The sequence below is a fragment of the Procambarus clarkii genome, chromosome 38 (genome assembly GCF_040958095.1).
Source record: "Procambarus clarkii isolate CNS0578487 chromosome 38, FALCON_Pclarkii_2.0, whole genome shotgun sequence".
NCBI classification, from domain to species: domain Eukaryota; kingdom Metazoa; phylum Arthropoda; class Malacostraca; order Decapoda; family Cambaridae; genus Procambarus; species Procambarus clarkii.
The window spans coordinates 37,195,941-37,219,106 of NC_091187.1; the positions used below are offsets into that span (position 1 = coordinate 37,195,941).

Genomic DNA, 23,166 nt, shown 5'->3' on the forward strand with positions numbered 1-23,166 from the left:
TCACTCCCTAGTGAATTGAAAAACTGTAAAACTTTTGCCTTATTTAAAAGCAAAACCAAAAAGTACCTAACTTCATCTATTTAGTTTCCTACACTGAGCTTTAATTTGCTCTGTACCTAGTGGTACCCAATCTCCTAATTTTTATGTAATATCAAACAACCTTATCATTGTGTTCATTGCTGTCTTCTTTTATGTGCTAGCCATATGCTGTATTGTGACTACCAATTTTTGTCAACTACCATTCAAGCTGTCATTGCAATCAATCTTATATTGTTTCTGCTGTATTGTGCCTACCAATTTGTTGTCAACTACCATTTTAAGCTGTCATTGCAATCAATCATAGCTACCTATGTGCTTTAATATACTGTACCTATAATTTTCTCTCATCTTTTTTTTTTTTTTCATTCCATGTAATCTGTTATCATTTTTTTGTCTATAAATTTTGCAAGTATTTACCTCCTTAAAATTTTCTTAGATTAAGGACCTGCCCGAAACGCTGCGCGTGCTAGTGGCTTTACAAGACTGTAATTACCATAATTGTATCCTCACATTCCTTATGTACATTCTTGTATATGCATAAATAAAATAAAATAAAATAAAAACGGGTGAATACCTTCTGACACTGTGGACACTGGTGAGTCTTCATCTTCTTTATGACAGGTGCAGTTTGTGTGAAGGTTTTCTCCCCCGGATGTTGGGAGAAGCGTCAAGGCTTGAGTGTTGTTTCTTAGAGTTAGACTTGATGTGAGCACTTGGCGGTCAATGGTGGTGCTTCTTCTTTATGATAGGTGCGGTTTGTGTCAAGGTTTTCCCTTAATGCTCGTGCTGGACATCACCGGCGGATGCTGCTAAAATGGTGGCGGTTGTTTACCCTCTCATCACCTGAGCGTTCCAATGTTTTCGTCTGGTTCCACATATCATTTTTCCAACCTCTTAATTTTGTTTATATCTAGTCATTTAAAATTAACACCTGTATTTATTCTCATGTTTTTTAATCAAAGAATGTACTTGGAATTGTTTCTTTAAACATAATGTCACACGATTATACTTTTTGAAGGAAACAGCTCTCCCACAGTGGATGTGTTCTGAACCTTAATGGAATCTGACCCATGTATCAATCGGGTCAACCCTTGTGTGGCGATTCCAAAATGGTTGCCCATGTTGGAAACAGGATCTATATCACAAAACTTTTAAAGGACAATATTTAAAGTAAAACCGAAGATATTTGTTGTTGTATATAAGTTGCATATTTAATGGCTCGTAGAGCTGGAAACCCGCAATATACATTTCAGGTCAATGGTTATTTTACGCAGATTCCTTAATAAACGTAAGAGTTTTATGTCTCAAGAAAAATAGAAATATAAGCTACATTTTAAATACTTTACCATGGGGATATTTGAATAAAAAGCGAAGATACTTGTATTTTTATAATCGCCGAGCTCCAACCCTGCACAGACTGATCGACAGAGCAACTCTCTCTCAGAACTATGCTTATTTCACATAAATTCGTTAATAAACGCAAATGTTTTATGTCTTAAGAAAGATAGAAATATAAGCTTCATTTTAAATACGTTACCATGGACATATATACAGCTCAAGTGAAGATACATATGTTTTTATAGTGGCATTCAGTAGCTTATCATCATGGAGTGCTGGGGCCAGATTCACGAAGGTACTTACGAATGTTTTTCTTCTTAACGCCTTCGTGGCGGCTACGTCGGTATTCAGGTAGCTACACTAAGAAGAAAACCTTCGTAAGTTTGCTCCGTCATCTAAGTGTACTGTCGACCACTCATAGCTTTACGTAAACTGGATATAAGTAAATTTTTCTCTACTACATAACACTGGGATCGATTTCAATTACACCTTTCGCCTGGAGAAGACTCAGCATTGAGTCCTCAGTGTGGCAACAGTAGAGGCGTTTTCGGGAAGACTTTGTTCTGGTTTTGGATATTATATGCATATACACATGTAGGGAATTTCATTGCGAATACATTGATACCGAAATGAAAGACCTAGGACCAGAATTGAGGTAACAAAGTTGAAAACAGAATACCCATTTTATTGCTCTTCATTAGCGCTCATGGGGTTAACGCTCTATCACATTCTATGTTTGCTGTGGGTGGTACGCCGGACATTTGGACTTTATATATGCTTATACTCCGGTAGAGAATTCTATTGCGAACTCAATGATACCAAAAGGAAAGACCTAGGACGAGAATTGAGATGTCCAAAGTGAAGAGTGAGCTCTTGCCCGCTCCCGGGTAAGAAACTCTCACTTTCTCGCTGGGCTTTTGGGATTTATATTCATTTAGTCCTGTAGAGAATTCTATTGCGAACACATTGATACCAAATTGAAAAACCTAGGACGAGAACTGAGATGACAAAGTTGAAAAAAGTATACACTTTTCAGAATTACCGCGCCCTCCCAGCAAACACAGAACGTTTGTGGACGTTTTTAAATGGTGCCACAAAGGTAATACTGTAACTTTTGACATAAATACGTATATCTGACGTTCTTAAAACCAAAGGATATAACTAAAAACATTTATTCTTGAGACACAGTTTTTTAAGATTTATGTAAAAATTTAAAAATAATAGTGAATGCTATGGTATTATAATGTTTTCATGCTTTATATTTAAGAATAAATAATTTTCAGTCAACATTTAGTTTTTTTGTTTACTTTCTATAAAGCTATCCAATTTACGTTCTTATAACATAAATATAACATTTATATGACGTCAGTATAACGTTATTTACACGACATCATTACGTTATTATGATGTTATATTAACGTATAATTCCTGTATGAAAACCAGAATATATATTGAACTTTATGTTTTAAACCTTGTAAAGTTATCATAAAACTTGGAATAAGACGGTAAGCATGCTTTACTTATGAAAATATACAAACAAATCAACAAAAACATTTTAACATAAAAAACATAAACATAACATAAATTAATTGCATGCATGGGAGTTAACTGGAACTCTGTAATATTGCATACATGAACCTTAAGGTACAAACCTAGTGTATTTACTCATGCAGTTCTTTCCTAAATCTAAATTTTTCCAATTTTTACACTTTGTTTCGAGTTCTGTCTTGTGTTGCTACTTTTAATACCCCATTAATGTCCCCTTTGTTATGTCCATTCATCCCATTGTGCACCTCTACCATATGTCACTCCTAATTCTTTGCTTTTCTAGAGAATATAATATAAGCTTTGACAATCTTTCTTCATATGACAGGTTAACAGGTAGAACAAAGATTACCATTTATATATGGATAACTATTATAAGTCGGTTTGAATGAGTGAATTGCTGCTTGAAGATAGGTATATACACGTGTGGTACTATCAGATTGCATCGTGGTGAGCCTAAAACCCTTCAGATCCAAGCAAAGGGTAAATGCCAGCAGATACAATTGCGAACACATTGATACCAAAATGAAAGACATATGACGAGAATTGAGGTAACCAAAGTGAAAAGAGTGTTCACATTACATTGCACTAGAGTGCTCCCGGGTTACTTTCTCTCACTTTCTCTGTTTTGTGCGGATGGTACGCCGTGCTTTTGGAGTTTATATGCATTTAAACCTGTAGATAATTCTATTGCGAACACATTGATACCAAAATGAAAGACCTAGGATGACAATTGAGGTGACCAAAATGAAAAGAGTGTATACATTTTATCGCTCTTGTGCGCTCCCTGGTAACACACTCTCGCTTTCTTTGTTTGTTGCGGATGGTAAGCCGGGCTTTTGGAGTTTATATGCCTTTAGTCCTGTAGAGAATTCTATTGCGAACACATTGATGCCAAATTGAAAAACCTAGGATGAGAATTGAGGTAACAAAGTTGAAAAGTGTATACACTTTTCAGTATTACCACGCTCTCTAATGTAATGAGAGTTGCCTGAGGGTGGCTCAGCTTTCTTTTTCTGGTACCCTTGGCCTACATTCATCTTGTCGGCGGGTGTAGCGCGCTGCTGTCTTTGACATTATATGCACATAGTTCTGTTGGGAATTCTATTGCGAACGCATTGATACCAAAATGAAAGACATAGGACGAGAATTAAGGTGACAAAGTTGAAAAGAGTATACACTTTTCAGTATTTCCGCACACTACCAGGGAATGTCCAAAAAAAAAAATGGAGAGAGTGGAGGGGTAACTTGCCCAAAACGCGAAAGTGTTTGGGGAGATTAACTTTCGTTCAATACTATTATGCAAAAGGAGCCACACATCTATGGTTCATCCAATAAAATCAGCAGACTTCTTGATGTTACTACTGCTCGGCTTAGACTCGGTTACAAGTATTTCTGGGAATTCTCATTATCTGCCGATGTAGACCTGACCAAATGTTAACTGTCAACAAAATTATTTGCACACCCCTGCGTCACTATATGATAGTGAATTCAGAGACAATTCTATAACCAAACGATTCTTCGCGGCAGGTTCTCGTATTCCAGGGACCTGCCCGGAACGCTACGCGTACTAGTGGCTGTACAAGAATGTAACAATTCTTGTATATATCTCAAAAAAAAAAAAAAAAAAAAAAACCAATGTACCAACGATGTGTCAATATTTCATTCAAAATGATCTGGTACCAGAAATTTTAGCCAAATATCCCCGGTTTGCTAACTGTAAGTAGTAACTAAGTGATTGTAACCTATCCACCACTGCCCACTGGATGGGGAGCGGTGTGCAGGACAAACATATCAATTGTGACACTAGCTCTCCACATATGTCAGTTGCTTAATTTAGAAACTGTACTTGTGATCGATCTCAAACCCATTGTTGATGTGACGACTTATACTGAATTTTGTAACTAGCTCATCAAGATTGTAACTTGCTTAGCTAAATGAATTGTGGGGTTCAGTCCTTGAGCCCATTATGTGCCTCTGCAACCCTTTCCACTACCGCCCACAAGATGGGTATGGGGTGCATAATAAATGAGCTAAACTAACTTTAAGGCATCCTGAAAGAAAGCTTGGAGGGCTTGAAAAATTGCAGAACGAAGCCTTAAGGATAATCCTTGGGTGCCCTCGTACCACAAAGATACTTAATATGAGAAAGGAACTTAATATTCCGAGCGTTGTTTATCGTGTTACTGAAAATAACTGTCAAATTGGTATAAAAATGCTTAGGCTAGCTCATCCTAACCCTTGCACAGAAGCCCTCCAGAATTTCTTTATTGAATGTAAACATTGTTTCAAATAGATAAATAAAATTGGAACTGAACTCAGAAAGTATCAGATTTATAATTTGTACCAAGAGAGACAACAATAGCACTTTCCTGCACTGTAGTAAATTACACCCTTTTCAATTTTAATCCCTCCCTTTCCATCAAAGGAGCAAATTAGAGATCAGTCCCAGCTTTGTTTTGAGGCAAAGCTCAACGTCTTAAGCCATATTGATGCTCTGTCCACAGAGCATTCTCTCTCTCAAATCATATACACTGAAGGTTTCCTAGAGCGCCCAACGGGTGCAGCTGGAAGTGCAGTTGTCCTGGCAATAGGATATGACTTATATTTTGAGTGGGGAGTCCGTATAAACAACTGGGCCTCTACCCTTCAGACTGAACTATTTGCCTTGCTCCTTGCACTGAAATGTGTACAGGTATCCAAACTTGATACATTAATTGTAAGTGACTCTTTATCATCCTTAATTGCTCTCAACTCTTTAAGACATAACTGTAACATGCTTGTGTCTGAAGCTAGACACAAATACAATAACAACTTGAGGAACCTTATCATAAACAATAATCTCAACAAAAATCACATAGTTCTCAGAGGTGATTTCAATATTGACCTAGGGCTACAAAATAACCCTCAAGTAGACTATTTCCTCAACAGCATGAATTCCTGTATGCTCATCCCCGCAATCACCAGGCCCACCCGAGTCACTCAAACATCTGCGACTACACTGGATCACTGATGGACCAACATAACAGCTCCTCTTACATCAAGTATAATCACTGACAGAACAACTGACCACTATCCTACCTTCCTTGTAGCGAACATGGCCATAACACCACCAGGTAACAAGAAAATTACCTTTAGGTTACAATGTGAAGCGGCAATAGGCAATCTCACAAATGCCCTCCACAATGTAAACTGGGAATCTAAATTTATCAATACACAGGATAATAATTCGTTAACTAGCCTCTTTCCAAAATTTAAAGCCTTTACAATACTTATTGTCCTCTCCTTACCAAGCAAGTAACTGGCAAAAAGGTTAAATAATCCCTGGCTCACTAATGGCATACTTAAAGCAATCGACAAGAAACATGAATATGAAAAAAAACATAGGATTGGCCTAGTTGGAAAAGAAGTAGTTAAGAGGTACTCATCAGTGCTTACCAGTATAATAAGAGCAAAGCGTTCCTATTACGAGAATAGATTCAAAGAAGCAAAAGGCAACATAAAAAGCATATGGAGAGCCATCTCTACCATCCTAGGAGCTAAACAACATTTACATAATAAGATAAAAATCTCCAAGGATGGTTATACACCTGCAACAGATCTTGAAACAGCAACTGAATTTAATAGCTTCTTTTCATCGTTTGGTGCTCACCTTGCCCGAAAAATCCCAGAGACTCAGACATATGTTACCACATACCTTTCACGCAGCTATCCAAACTCTCTTCTCCTCTCTCCGGTCAGCCCTACAGATGTTGTGTCTATCATTCACTCGCTAAAAACCAAAGCTGGGAACATTAGTGAAATACCATCGATGGTACACAGGCGTGCCTCCCATGCCCTTGCACCATCCATAGCACTGCTGTTCAACAAATCCCTAGACTGTCATACCTTCCCTGATATCCTTAAAAAAGGAAGAGTAACGCCAGTTCATAAAGGAGGTAACACGGCAGACATAAATAATTACAGACCCATATCGAATCTACCTATATTATCAAAAATTTTTTTTTTTTTTTACAAACAGCTCTACTCCAATCTTGTAAAATTCAATATACTAAGTCCCTGTCAGTTTGGCTTCCGCTCCCAAAAGAGTACCAATGATGCTATTGTTAGTCTGCTTGACTTAATCTTCTCAGCCCTTGACAAAAGTGAGTTTCCAATTGAACTCTTCATCGGCCTGAGAAAGGCCTTTGATACTGTTAACCATAACTACCTCTTACTTAAATTCCACCATTAAGGAATCCGTGGCCTTGCCCTAAACTATATCCGATCCTATCTTAGTAACAGACACCAATATGAAGCCATCAATGATATAACCTCTCCCACTCTACCACTTACCGTAAAGGTGCCACAGAGCAGCATCCTAGGACCCTCCTGTTTCTTATATACATCAATGATCTCCCTAATGTCTCTAACATACTTAAACCTATATTGTTGGCTGATGATACTACTCATCTACTCTGACCCCAACCCACTCCTGTTAAATAATGTTGTAAACAATTAATTAAAAAAAGTCTACTTGTGGATGTCAACCAACAAACCTCACACAAAACATAGAAAATACCTACTATATCTTATTTGGAAACAAATCAACAAATGCAATTCAGCTTCAGATAGATAATGTAAACATTAGCAATAAAAATGATGGAAAGTTTCTTAGCCTATACTTAGACAAGAGACTCAACTTCCGCACCCATATACAACACATAACTAAAAAGGTTTCTAAAACAGTTGGTATACTGTTTAAGATCAGATATTATGTACCCTACTCTGCTCTCCTCTCACTCTATTATGCACTTATCTATCCCTATCATTCTTATGGTGTTTGTGCTTGGGGTTCAACCTCTGCAAACTACCTCAAGCCCATCATCATCCAGTAAAAATCTGCTATCAGGACAATAACTAACTCTACCTTCAGACAACACACAGCTCCCTTGTTCAAATCCTTAAACATGCTAAACAAATTCACTCCATACATTCTCCTGTGTAAATTACGTTTATAAAGCCCTTTTTCTAAGTGCAAACCCTGTTCTGAAACTCTTCCTGGACAGATGTAATAGAACACATGGCCACCCCACCAGACATAAATATCTCTTTGATATCCCCAGAGTCAAACTTAATCTATGTAAACACTCTATGTAAATAAAGGGACCTAGTCTATGGAACTCACTCCCTTATAATGATTTGAAAAGCTGTCCAACTTCTGCCATATTCAAAAATAAAACCAAAAAGTACCTGTAGTACTTTTTAAGTACGAGGGAGTAATGCGCAAAGCGTCCCTCACCTGTGACGTCACAGCGTCATCTGACGCCATATCAACACAGCGGCCATTTTGTCGTCAGTTCAGTCATGGCGAGGACAAACCCTTCATGCAAACTGCACCTACTATCAAGAAGAAGATTTTGTGTTCCACCGATAGTATTATCGTAAGTAAACACTTATATTTTATATTTTATTATATTAATTGATTCTATTTTTCTGTAATAAAGGTCCAAGGGGGTGTTGAGTAAGGAACAAGGGTACTGTGTTGGGAAGTGAGGGCTGTTACTGGTGTCTGTGGGGATGTGAGGACTTGTACCAACCACTATTACCACCAGTACCTTGTCTTGCACCCTGCTTAGTATTCCTATTGAGATATGAAATATTATTGCATTCATATAATTATTCATTCACAGTCATTACTATTTTTATGGGCTATGTTCTGTTACCCTAATGCTTTTTTATTCCTGGGCATGTCCATTTACTCCCCAGCCCTTCACAAGCCACTGCTGCACCCCCTCCATGCCCATACTTACTGTGCTTATTCTTACAGGACTGCACTGCATTATGTGGTGCTCACTGCCTGGACACCTTGGCAATGTAGAGACAGATATTCTGCAATACCGTGATATTAGCAGTAGAGTGATAAGCTGACACACGGGAGCTACAATGGAAAGAAGTTGAGTATCAACTCTTGTAATTTATATTGCTTCCAGTGAGTTTTTAGTTTTCTTATAATCACTATGTTATCTATCCTCTACAACCTAGTTATCTGCTTGATACATGCATTATAGGGTTCTAGTAGTTGTTCTACTCACCAAGCCCTTCCAAGGCCAGGCTTGACATGTGAGAGCTTGATCCAACAGGCTGTTGCTTGGACAGGCCCCTCAGGCCCACATATCCACCACAGCCTTGTTTGTCCAGCACTTCTTGAAGATGTTCAGGTTTTCTCTTGAAGATGTCGACGGTTGTTCCAGCAATACTGTATTTCTTTTATTGCTGAAAACATGTTTTCAGCCATAAAAAAAATAATCCTGAATCCAGAAAAAAATCCCTTTTGTATCATCTGGAAATTTTCAAATATTGCTGATCGAACCTGAGTCTAAATTATTTGTATATATTATGAATTACAGAGGTCCCAGGACAGAGTTTTGAGGAACTCCACTTACATTTTCCCACTCTGATTTAACCCCATTTATACAAACTCATTCTTATCTTTTAGCTAATCATTTATTGTACACACCATACTCAGCCTGTGTAGGGTAGTTTATTGTGCATCCTAGTATTGTGTATGTGTAGTATATATATTTGTGTAGTATATTTGGTATATTTAATGCCTCTAACCTCTCCTCATAGTTCTTGTCCTTCAATTCTGGGAGCCACTTAGTAGCATGTCTTTGCACCTTTTCCAGTTTATGTGCTTCTTAAGATATGGGCACCATACAACCGCTGTATATTCCAGCTTTAGTCTAACAAAAGTCGTGAACAATTTCTTGAGTATTTCGCCATCCATGCATTTAAAAGCTCTGAATATTATCCTTTACCTGCAATTGGTTGTTGCTGTATTTATAGAATATGATTTGTTCTGCTTTACATTTGTTTATTCTTTTTTTCAAAAATTCTTTCTGCCTCTCTCCTCACTGCCGTGTAGTTGTTTCTCTTTGTATTACTGGTATGTTTGGGGGGTTTGGCCTCTTCATATATTGATTCCATTTTTGTGTCTTTTGGTCTCTGGCCGTCTTGAAATTTCAGTTGAACAAATCCTGTTTCCTAGTTCTGCATCTTTGTTTTGGTATAAATGTTTTTGTTCCTTTATCATATATTTCACAAAATTGACATACTGTGCATTAATTCATCTCAATTACTTCCTTTCCTAACAGCAAGCCTTTCCAGTAAAATTCTTTGAATTCTTTTCTGACTTCCAGCCTAATGTTTGTTTTATCCTAGTGTGTATGATGCCTAGCGTGTGTCTGGTGCCTGTTGTGTTAAACCGAAGATAAATGCATAAGTATAGGTCAGTAATTTCTCCAGCTTTGAAAGGGGCTTTCATTATGCAGCAGTATTCCACTCTAGAGAGCACAAGCGTCTTGAAAACTATCATCATCGGTATAGCATCTCTAGTGTGAAAAGTTCTTGTTATCTATCCTGTCATTTTTCTTGCAGTTGTGACGGCTACTTTATTGTGTTCTTTAAATGTAAGGCCTTCTGACATCAGTACACCCAAATCCTTTACGTTGCTTTTCCGTTCAATGTTATGATTTGACTGAGTTTTGTAAGTGGTTTCCGTTTTTATATTTTCATTTTTTCCGTAGCGCATGAGCTGAAACTTATATTCGTTAATCACCATGTTATTTTCTGTAGCCCATAGAAAGACCTGATTTACATCTGATTGGAGGTTTGCCGTGTCCTCTATGTTGCCTACTCTCGTGAAGATTCTAGTGTCATCTGCAAAGGATGATCAAGTACTAAAGGTTGTGTCCTTGTCTATGTCCGATATGAGGATGAGAAAAAGTATTGGAGCAAGCACAGTACCCTTGGGGACTGAGCTCTTTACGGTTGATGGTCCAGATTTTATTTTGTTGACTACTACACATTGGGTTCTATTAGTCAGGAAGTTGTATATCCATCTGCCTATTTTTCCGGTAATTCCTTTTGAACGCATTTTATGTGCAATAACACAATGGTCACATTTGTCAAAGGCTTTTGCGAAATCTGTGTAAATTACATTTACACAGTGCGTTTTGTTTGTCTTCCATGGCATCTAGTGCCATGTCAGAGTGGTCCAGTAACTGTGATAGGCAAGAGCGCCCTGTTCTGAAACCATGTTGTCTGGGGTTATGGAGATGCTGTGATTCCATGTATTTGGTGATCTTACTTCTTAGAATTCTCTCAAAGATTTTTATGATGTGCGATGTTAGTGCTATCGGTCTGTAGTTTTTTGCCTCTGCCTTATTTCCTCCTTTATGGGGCGGTGCTATCTCTGCTGTTTTTAGTATGTCAAGGATAATGCCAGTATCTTGGCTTTGTCTCCAAAGAATGTGAAGGGCCTGCGATAACGTTTTTTTACAGTTCTAGATGAATATAGAGTTCCAAGAGTCAGGGCCTGGTGCAGAGTGCATAGGCATACTGTCTATGGCTTCTTCAAAATCCAGTGGGGATAGGATCACATCTGATTTATTTGATGTTGGTATCATATCCATGAAAAATTCATTTGGGTTATCAATCTTCAGTGTGTTCAGTGGCTCGCTGAAAACAGTCGTACTGATTGTGTGGTAAGGCGTACTGATTCTTGTGTGGTATTGTGGCAAGTGCAATAATATGTATTGTTTCATTGCAGATAAGAGATTCCAGATCGTTCCAGATTTCCGAAGTACTGAAATGCACACCATACAAGCTTGGTGGATCTAGGTGCAAGGTAAAATAATTTACATTTACTTGAATATATTTTTAGCTAATTATCAGTATATATATAATATATTTATATGCATATATATATATGTCATATATATGCATATATATGCATATATATATATATATATATATATATATATATATATATATATATATATATATATGTCATATAATGCTTTGAAACTTTTGACGGTTTTGGCCTCCACCACCTTCTCACCTAACTTGTTCCAACCGTTTACCATTCTGTTTGCAAAAGTGAATTATCTAACATTTCTTCGGCATCTTTGTTTAGTTCGTTTAAATCTATAACCTCTTGTTCTTGAAATTCCAGGTCTCGGGAAATCTTCCCTATCAAGTTTATCAATTCCTGTTACTGTTTTGTACGTAGTGATCATATCTCCTCTTTTCCTTCTGTCTTCTAGTTTTGGAATATTTAATGCCTCAAATGTCTCTTCATAAATCCTGCCCTTCAGTTTTGGTATGAATGTTTGTGTGCCTTCATCGTATATTTTGCAAAATATGGAATACATCTCATTTACTTTACTTTAAGAATATGGTTCGATCAATTAAAAACCCTCTTGTTCAAATTGCAAAGAGACTGAAAGAGATGCAGCATGCTCAATGGATTATATATTAGTGATTATTATTAGGATTATATATTAGTGAATCATATTAGTGATTCAATTATTATGGTCATAAAACAATAAACAAATAGTTTTGCTGTTATTACACTCTATTCACAGGTTATATATAAGTATCTGCATGTTTTGTTCACCATTACAAACCACTAAGTTGGTTTGATTTTTGTTGAGATTGTTATTTATGATAAGATTCCTTACGTTATCTGAGAATGAAGCTATGTTGGTATTGGGAAATCTATAGATGGCACTTATAGTCAAGGAGGATTTAAGGGATTTACTGGAGAACTTGGCAAAGGTATATTCACAATAGTCGTCTCTATTACTAATGACACTATTGCAGATGAAGGTATCTTTGTAAGATATTGCTATGCCACCTCCTTTTTTTATTAGGCCTGCAGTTGTGAATGGCTTTATTATCAGCCAAGTTGTAGCATACAACATAGCATATATATGTATGTATGTATATATATATATATATATATATATATATATATATATATATATATATATATATATATATATATATATATATATATATATATATATATATATATATATATATATATATATATATATATATATATATATATATATGTCGTACCTAGTAGCCAGAACTCACTTCTCAGCCTACTATTCAAGGCCCGATTTGCCTAATAAGCCAAGTTTTCCTGAATTAATATATTTACTATAATTTTTTTCTTATGAAATGATAAAGCAACCCTTTTCTCTATGTATGAGGTCAATTTTTTTTTATTGGAGTTAAAATTAACGTAGATATATGACCGAACCTAACCAACCCTACCTAACCTAACCTAACCTATATTTATAGGTAAGGTTAGGTTAGGTAGCCAAAAAAAGCTAGGTTAGGTTAGGTTAGGTAGGTTAGGTAGACGAAAAAACATTAATTCATGAAAACTTGGCTTATTAGGCAAATCGGGCCTTGAATAGTAGGCTGAGAAGTGCGTTCTGGCTATTAGGTACGACATATATATATATATATATATATATATATATATATATATATATATATATATATATATATATATATATATATATATATATGTTGTACCTAGTAGCCAGAACGTCGTACTCGGGCAACTATGTAAGTCCCGATTTGCCTAATAAGCCAAGTTTTCCTGAATTTATATATTTTTCAATATTTTTTTCTTATGAAATGATAAAGCTATCCATTTCATTATGTATGAGTTAACTTTTTTAAATTTGAGTTAAAACTAAGGTAGATATATGACCGAACCTAACCAACCCTACCTAACCTAACCTAACCTAACCTAACCTATCTTAACCTAACCTAAACTAACACAATTAAGTCAATGATTTATGTTCTTAATATAATATAATAATAATAATTCAAATAAACTAATTCGAAACAATTTATTGAAAATAAAGAAAATCACTCGGCCTATTAGGCAAATCAGGCCCTGCATAGTAGGCCGAGAAGTGTGTTCTGGCTACTAGGTACGACATATATATATATATATATATATATATATATATATATATATATATATGTCGTACCTAGTAGCCAGAATGCACTTTTCAGCCTACTATGCAAGGCCTGATTTGCCTAATAAGCCAAGTTTTCTTGAATTAATATATTTTCTCTAATTTTTTTCTTATGAAATGATAAAGCTACCCATTTCATTATGTATGAGGTCAATTTTTTTTTATTGGAGTTAAAATTAACGTAGATATATGACCAAACCTAACCAACCCTACCTAACCTAACCTAACCTATCTTTATAGGTTAGGTTCGGTTAGGTAGCAGAAAAAGTTAGGTTAGGTTAGGTTAGGTAGGTTAGGTAGTCGAAAAAACATTAATTCATGAAAACTTGGCTTATTAGGCAAATCAGGCCATGAATACCCAGCAAACACAGAACGTTTGTGGACGTTTTTAAATGGTTCCACAAAGGTAATACTGTAACTTTTGACATAAATACGTATATCTGACATTCTTAAAACCAAAGGATATAACTAAAAACATATATTCTTATGACACAGTTTTTTAAGATTTATGTAAAAATTTAAAAATAATAGTAAATGCTATGGTATTATAATGTTTTCATGCTTTATATTTAAGAATAAATAATTTTCAGTCAACATTTAGTTTTTTTTGTTTACTTTCTGTAAAGCTATCCAATTTACGTTCTTATAACATAAATATAACATTTATATGACGTCAGTATAACGTTATTTACACGACATCATTACGTTATTATGATGTTATATTAACGTATAATTCCTGTGTGAAAACCAGAATATATATTGAACTTTATGTTTTAAACATTGTAAAGTTATCATAAAACTTGGATTAGACGGTAAGCATGCTTTACTTATGAAAATATACAAACAAATCAACAAAAACATTTTAACATAAAAAACATAAACATAACATAAATTAATTGCATGCATGGGAGTTAACTGGAACTCTGTAATATTGCATACATGAACCTTAAGGTACAAACCCAGTGTATTTACTCATACAGTTCTTTCCTAAATCTAAATTTTTCCAATTTTTACACTTTGTTTCGAGTTCTGTCTTGTGTTGCTACTTTTAATACCCCATTAATGTCCCCTTTGTTATGTCCATTCATCCCATTGTGCACCTCTACCATATATCACTCCTAATTCTTTGCTTTTCTAGAGAATGTAATATAAGCTTTGACAATCTTTCTTCATATGACAGGTTAACAGGTAGAACAAAGATTACCATTTATATATGGATAACCATTATAAGTCGGTTTGAATGAGTGAATTGCTGCTTGAAGATAGGTATATACACGTGTGGTACTATCAGATTGCATCGTGGTGAGCCTAAAACCCTTCAGATCCAAGCAAAGGGTAAAATGCCAGCAGATACAATTGCGAACACATTGATACCAAAATGAAAGACATATGACGAGAATTGAGGTAACCAAAGTGAAAAGTGTGTTCACATTACATTGCACTAGAGTGCTCCCAGGTTACTTTCTCTCACTTTCTCTGTTTTGTGTGGATGGTCCGCCGTGCTTTCATCACGTCAGCGGGTGGAGCACGCTGCTGTTTTTGACATTTCATGCATAAATTCCGGTTGGAAATTCTATTGCGAACACATTGATACCAAAATGAAAGACCTAGGATGACAATTGAGGTGACCAGAATGAAAAGAGTGTATACATTTTATCGCTCTTGTGCGCTCCCTGGTAACACGCTCTCGCTTTCTCTGTTTGTTGCGGATGGTAAGCCGGGCTTTTGGAGTTTATATGCCTTTAGTCCTGTAGAGAATTCTATTGCGAACACATTGATGCTAAATTGAAAAACCTAGGATGAGAATTGAGGTAACAAAGTTGAAAAGGGTATACACTTTTCAGTATTATCACGCTCAGCTTTCTTTTTCTGGTACCCTTGGCCTACATTCATCTTGTCGGCGGGTGGAGCGCGCTGCTGTCTTTGACATTATATGCACATAGTTCTGTTGGGAATTCTATTGCGAACGCATTGATACCAAAATGAAAGACATAGGACGAGAATTAAGGTGACAAAGTTGAAAAGAGTATACACTTTTCAGTATTTCCGCACACTACCAGGGAATGTCCAAAAAAAAATGGAGAGAGTGGAGGGGTAACTTGCTCAAAACGCGAAATTGTTTGGGGAGATTAACTTTCGTTCAATACTATTATGCAAGAGGAGCGACACATCTATGGTTCATCCAATAAAATCAGCAGACTTCTAGATGTTACTACTGCTCGGCTTAGACTCGGTTACAAGTATTTCTGGGAATTCTCATTATCTGCCGATGTAGACCTGACCAAATGTTAACTGTCAACAAAATTATTCGCACACCCTCCGTCACTATGTGATAGTGAATTCAGAGACAATTTTATAACCAATGTACCAACGATGTGTCAATATTTCATTCAAAATTATCTGGTACCAGAAATTTTAGCCAAATATCCCCAGTTTGCTAACTGTAAGTAGTAACAAAGTGATTGTAACCTATCCACCGCTGCCCACTGGATGGGGGGCGGTGTGCAGGACAAACATATCAATTGTGACACTAGCTCTCCACATATGTCAGTTGCTTAATTTAGAAACTGTACTTGTGATCGATCTCGAACCCATTGTTGATGTGACGACTTATACTGAATTTTGTAACTAGCTCATCAAGATTGTAACTTGCTTAGCTAAATGAATTGTGGGGTTCAGTCCCTGAGCCCATTATGTGCCTCTGCAACCCTTTCCACTACCGCCCACAAGATGGGTATGGGATGCATAATAAATGAACTAAACTAACTTTAAGGCATCCTGAAAGAAAGCTTGGAGGGTTTGAAAAATTGCAGAACGAAGCCGTGAGGATAATCCTTGGGTGCCCTCGTACCACAAAGATACTTAATATGAGAAAGGAACTTAATATTCCGAGCGTTGTTTATCGTGTTACTGAAAATAACTGTCAAATTGGTATAAAAATGCTTAGGCTAGCTCATCCTAACCCTTGCACAGAAGCCCTCCAGAATTTCTTTATTGAATGTTGAAAACAACCCTCAAGTTGACTATTTCCGTAACAGCATGCACTCCTGTATGCTAATCCCCACAATCACCAAGCCCACCCGAGTCACTCAAACATCTGCCACTACCCTGGATCACCTTTGGACTAATATAACAGCTCCCCTTACATCTGGGGTAATTTATGACAGAACAACTGACCACTATCCTACTTTCCTCATAGCAAACATTGACACATCACCACCAGAAACCAAAAAACTTTCATTCAGGCTACATAGTGAATCAGCTTTAGGCAATCTCTCTAATGCACTTCACAATATTAACTGGGAATCTGAATTTAATAATTCACAGGATATAAACTCATCAACTAACCTCTTTCTCTACAAAACTCTAAGCCTCTACAACACTCACTGTCCCCTCCTTACCAAACAAGTAACTGATAAAAGAAAAAATAACCCGTGGCTCACAAGTGGCATAATTAAATCAATCAACAAAAAACATGAATACGAAAAGAAATTTAGGAGTGGCCTAATTCCAATGGAAGTAGTTAAAAGGTACTCGTCAGTGCTTACCAGTATCATAAGAAAAGCAAAACTTTCATATTATGAGACTAGATTCAAAGAAGCAAAAGGCAACATGAAAAGCACATGGAATACCATCTCTAACATCCTGGGAACTAAACAACACTCCCACAACCAGATAACACTCTCTAAGGATGGCCTTACACTGTCATCTGACTTAGAAATGGCGAATGAATTTAATAGCTTCTTTTCATCGATTGGTGCTAACCTTGCAAGTAAAATCCCACAGACTCAGACACATATCAACACATATCTCTCAGGCAGCTATCCAAACTCTCTTCTCCTCTCACCAGTCAGCCCGTCAGATGTTGTGTCCATCATACATTCACTAAAAACCAAAGCTGGGAACATCAGTGAAATCCCATCCATTGTATACAAGAGCGCCTCCCATATGCCCTTGCACCACCTATAGCTCTGCTGTTCAACAAATCCCTTGAGTGTCATACATTCCCTGATATCCTTAAAAACGCAAGAGTAACGCCAGTTCATAAAGGAGCTAGTGGATTATGTTGCATCTCTGCTTGCCTTGATGACTGAAAGAAAGCTTAAAGGGCTTGAAAACTTGCAGAACGAAGCCTTGAAGATAATCCTTGGATGTCCCTAGTACCACAAAGATACTTAACATGAGGAAGGAACTTAATATTAACTTAATAATAGAATATGAGTGCATATTCTACTGCATTACTATTTGTAATGATCCTCATATTGTGCTTCAGTAATCCAATGTATAACCCTGAGATGTTTTCCTAATTGTACTTAGGATTCCTTGTTCATTATTGTGTATTGTTCTGATCTGCTTTTGTGTCAAATTCTTGCATCGTACCTGTAAACAATTTTTTGACAATTTTACTGTAATTATCCTACTTAAAATCATCTGTACTTGTAAAGTAAAGCTGTAATGTACCTGTTAAACACTTTTTATCAATTTTACATTTAATTATTTCTCTAAAACTCTGTTTAAGAATTTGCTCAAAGATTAGTTTAAGGACTTGCCCGAAACTCTATATATGCAAGCTAGTGGTTTTACAAGATTATAATTCTAACTTAAGCTCTATGTTGTGTCTTAACCCCCCAATGTACGTTCTTGTATATATATAAATAAATAAAATAAATAAATAACGAGGGATCGAGGCATTAATGCGCAGTACGTGCTTCCCTCATCTGTGACGTCACAGCGCCATCTGACGACAGCATAAACACAGGCGGCCATTTTATGTTCCACCAAGATTAAAAAAAAAAAAATAATTTTGCCCCGAGGGGCGAGTTTATTGGGCAGCGCCCAATGTGTTCGCAATAGAATGTTCTACAAGAACATGTATAAAATAAGTGACACAGAGATTATTGATGTGTGTATTTGTGTGGGTGATTATAAATATGCATGTGTATGTATATATGTATACGTATATATATATATATATATATGTACATGTATGTATGAGAGTGTGTACATGTATATATAACATTAATAATTTTGTAACTAGCGTCAAAAATTGTTATTTGCTTAGCTAAACAAACTAGAGAGTTCAGTTCCTGAACCCATTATGTGCCTCTGTAATCCTTTACACCACCGCCCACGGGATGGGTATGGGGTGCATAATAAAGAAAGATATTGAAATAATAAGGGTATGAAATGTATCAACATAAAACATTAATGTTAATGGCCATCAGGTAAAATCAGGTTATTATTTGTAAAGAATTTAAATGAGTTAAACTAAATACGAACTTAATATGTTTTGCTAACGCAAAAATATATTCCCGAGGTATTGTAATTGCAAATAAATATTTAATACAATTATTTGTATCATTTTTTTTATTTTAGATTTCCGTATTGCTTGATAATATATAATAGCGTTTAGATAATGCTAGCGCTGGACATTCTTTAGGCTCGTTGCATGTTGTGGTAGTCGCCGCCATTTTAAAACCGTGTCGAGAGGGACGGCTGCTGGCTTATCCACAAAATCCTGCTGCATCTTCAATAGTTAAGGTAACTGTTTTCTTTTATTTGCTCTTAGACATGTGTAGTATATATATAAGCTTGTGGTGGTAGGCTGGATGGTGTGTTGATGGCCCTGGAGGCGTGTTGATGGCCTGGAGGCGTGTTGATGGCCCTGGCTGGATGGTGTGTTGATGGTGGTGTTGTGTTGATGGCCCTGGAGGTGTGTTGATGGTGGTGTTGTGTTGATGGCCCTGGAGGTGTGTTGATGGTGGTGTTGTGTTGATGGCCCTGGAGGTGTGTTGATGGTGGTGTTGTGTTGATGGCCCTGGAGGTGTGTTGATGGTGGTGTTGTGTTGATGGCCCTGGAGGTGTGTTGATGGTGGTGTTGTGTTGATGGCCCTGGAGGTGTGTTGATGGTGGTGTTGTGTTGATGGCCCTGGAGGTGTGTTGATGGTGGTGTTGTGTTGATGGCCCTGGAGGTGTGTTGATGGTGGTGTTGTGTTGATGGCCCTGGAGGTGTGTTGATGGTGGTGTTGTGTTGATGGCCCTGGAGGTGTGTTGATGGTGGTGTTGTGTTGATGGCCCTGGAGGTGTGTTGATGGTGGTGTTGTGTTGATGGCCCTGGAGGTGTGTTGATGGTGGTGTTGTGTTGATGGCCCTGGAGGTGTGTTGATGGTGGTGTTGTGTTGATGGCCCTGGAGGTGTGTTGATGGTGGTGTTGTGTTGATGGCCCTGGAGGCGTGTTGATGGCCCTGGAGGTGTGTTGGTGGCCCTAGCTGGAGGTGTGTTGATGGCCCTATATATTATATTAGGAATATCAGAGGTCCCAGGACAATTATTGTGCATGTGTAGTATGTATATTTATGTAGTATATTTGGCATATTTAATGGCATTTAGTTAAGGCCACTTAGTGGCATGTCTCTGCACCGTTTCCAGTTTGTTGATATGCTTTCTAAGATATGGGCACCATACAACTGCTGCATACTCCAACTTTGGTGTAACAAAAATTGTGAACAATTTCAAAATTTTCAAAATTTCAATTTCAAAATTTCAAAAAATGCATTTTTATATCATTAGTATTGAATAATAATAATGCAAATAATTGACTTATAAATGATGTACAATTAATTGGTAGGTGATATTATATTATTAATATTTTTTCATTCTTGCAAAGCCTTAACAAAGCCATTAACATGTTAATATAAACTTGATCACCTTCCACTTATTTTCTCATGTGCTACCTACATGTACAAAACCTTATTCCTAAATGCATATTTTGTTCTGAAACTTGTCCTTTATATGTTGTGTATCACCATCTCTGGAGAGTTTTATCTGATTGATGTATAAATTACTTTTAATTTTACAGAATATTATTGTTATACTGAATTTATTATTATATAAATAACTTAATTTTACAGAATCATCTATCAACGCACATCCACAAGTTGAGGAGGAGGATGTGACCTTCCAGATTTCTCAAGTACTGAAACATAGACCAAACAGGCCTGGTGGATCTAGGTACAAGGTAAAATAATTTAAATTTTTTTTTTTTTTTCCTAATTGTCCGATATATATATATATATATATATATATATATATATATATATATATATATATATATATATATATATATATATATATATATATATATATATGTCGTACCTAGTAGCCAGAACGCACTTCTCAGCCTACTATGCAAGGCCAAATTTGCCTAATAAGCCAAGTTTTCCTGAATTAATATATTTTCTATAATTTTTTTCTTATGAAATGATAAAGCTACCCATTTCATTATGTATGAGGTTAATGTTTTTTTTATTGGAGTTAAAATTAACGTAGATATATGACCGAACCTAACCAACCCTACCTAACCTAACCTAACCTATCTTTATAGGTTAGGTTAGGTTAGGTAGTAGAGAAAGTTAGGTTAGGTTAGGTAGGTTAGGTAGTCGAAAAACAATTAATTCATGAAAACTTGGCTTATTAGGCAAATCGGGCCTTGCATAGTAGGCTGAGAAGCGAGTTCTGGCTACTAGGTACGACATATATATATATATATATATATATATATATATATATATATATATATATATAGTGTGTGTGTGTGTGTCGTACCTAGTAGCCAGAACGCACATCTCAGCCTACTATACAAGGCCCGGTTTTCCTAATAAGCCAAGTTTTCATGAATTAATGTTTTTTCGACTACCTAACCTAACATTTTCAGCTACCTAACCTAACCTATAAAGATAGTTTAGGTAGGGTTGGTTAGGTTCGGTCATATATCTATATTAATTTTAACTCCAATAAAAAAAGAATTGACCTCATACATAATGAAATGGATAGCTTTATCATTTCATAAGAAAAAAAATAGAGAAAATATATTAATTAATGAAAACTTGGCTTATTAGGCAAATCGGGCCTTGCATAGTAGGCTGAAAAGTGCATTCTGGCTACTAGGTACGACATATATATATATATATATATATATATATATATATAGTTATAGTTAGTGTGTGTGTAAATACCTAAGTGTAGTTACAGGATGAGACCGTCTTCCCAGCACTCTTTGTCATATAACGCTTTGAAACTACTGACAGTCTTGGCCTCCACCACCTTCTCACCTAACTTGTTCCAACCGTCTACCACGCTATTTGCGAAAGTGAATTTTCTTATATTTCTTTAGCATCTGTGTTAAGCTAGTTTCAATCTATGACCTCCTGTTCTTGAAGTTCCAGGTCTCAGGAAATCTTCGCTGTCGATTTTATCAATTCCTGATACTATTTTGTATGTAGTGATCATATCACCTCTTTCTTCTGTCTTTTAGTTTTGGCATATTTAATGCCTCTAACCTCTCCTCGTAGCTCTTGCCCTTCAGTTCTGGGAGCCACTTAGTAGCATGTCTTTGCACCTTTTCCAGTTTGTTGATGTGCTTCTTAAGATATGGGCCAACTTCTGTTGTTGGGCACCACACAACAGCTGCATATTCTAGCTTTGGCGTAACAAAAGTCATGAACAATTTCTTTAGTATATCGCCATCCATGTATTTAAACGCAATTCTAAAGTTAGAAAGCGTAGCATAGGCTCCTCGCACAATATTCTTTATGTGGTTCTCAGGTGATAGTTTTCTATCTAGAACCACCCCTAGATCTCTTTCTTTATCAGAATTCTTTAAAGATTTCTCACATAATGTATAGGTTGTGTGGGGTCTATGTTCTCCTGTTCCACATTCCATAACATGGCATTTATTAACATTAAATTCCATTTGCCAAGTGGTGCTCCATATACTTATTTTATCCAGGTTTTCTTGAAGGGCATGACAATCATCTAAATTTCTTATCCTTCCTATTATCTTAGCATCATCAGCAAACATGTTCATGTAATTCTGTATACCAACTGGTAGATCATTTATGTAGACAATAAACATCACTGGTGCAAGAACTGAACCCTGTGGTACTCCACTTGTGACATTTCTCCAGTCCGATACATTGCCTCTGATTACTGCCCTCATTTTTCTATCAGTCAGAAAATTTTTCATCCATGTTAGAAGCTTACCTGTCACCCCTCCAATATTTTCCAGTTTCCAGAACAACCTCTCTATGTGGAACTCTGTCGAATGCCTTTTTTAGGTCCAGATAGATGCAGTCAACCCAACCATCTCTTTCCTGTAATATATCTGTTGCTCGATCATAGAAACTGAGTAAATTCGATACACAGGATCTTCCAAATCGAAAACCATACTGTCTGTCTGAAATTATATCATTTCTCTCCAGGTGTTCTACCCATTTAGTTTTAATTATTTTTTCCAATATTCCAATTCCAATTTTTTCCAATAATGTGTGTGTGTGTATGTATATTTGTGTTGTTGAATATGACCGAAAGTCATAGTCTTTCTGCCCCTCTCCTTACTGCTATTGTTGTTTCT

The 23,166-nt window shown here is 36.4% G+C and overlaps 2 long non-coding RNA genes across 2 annotated transcripts in view; both read left to right on the forward strand.

The window, feature by feature from the left end:
• Positions 1–23,166, forward strand: part of LOC138372245 (uncharacterized) — a 279,208-nt gene that overhangs the window by 233,169 nt on the left and 22,873 nt on the right. The window lies entirely within an intron of this gene.
• Positions 8,155–23,166, forward strand: part of LOC138372244 (uncharacterized) — a 16,256-nt gene continuing 1,244 nt past the window's right edge. The window contains exons 1-2 of the long non-coding RNA XR_011230766.1: positions 8,155–8,345; positions 20,666–20,772. This is a non-coding gene — a long non-coding RNA (uncharacterized lncRNA). The remainder of the gene's footprint in view (positions 8,346–20,665; positions 20,773–23,166) is intronic.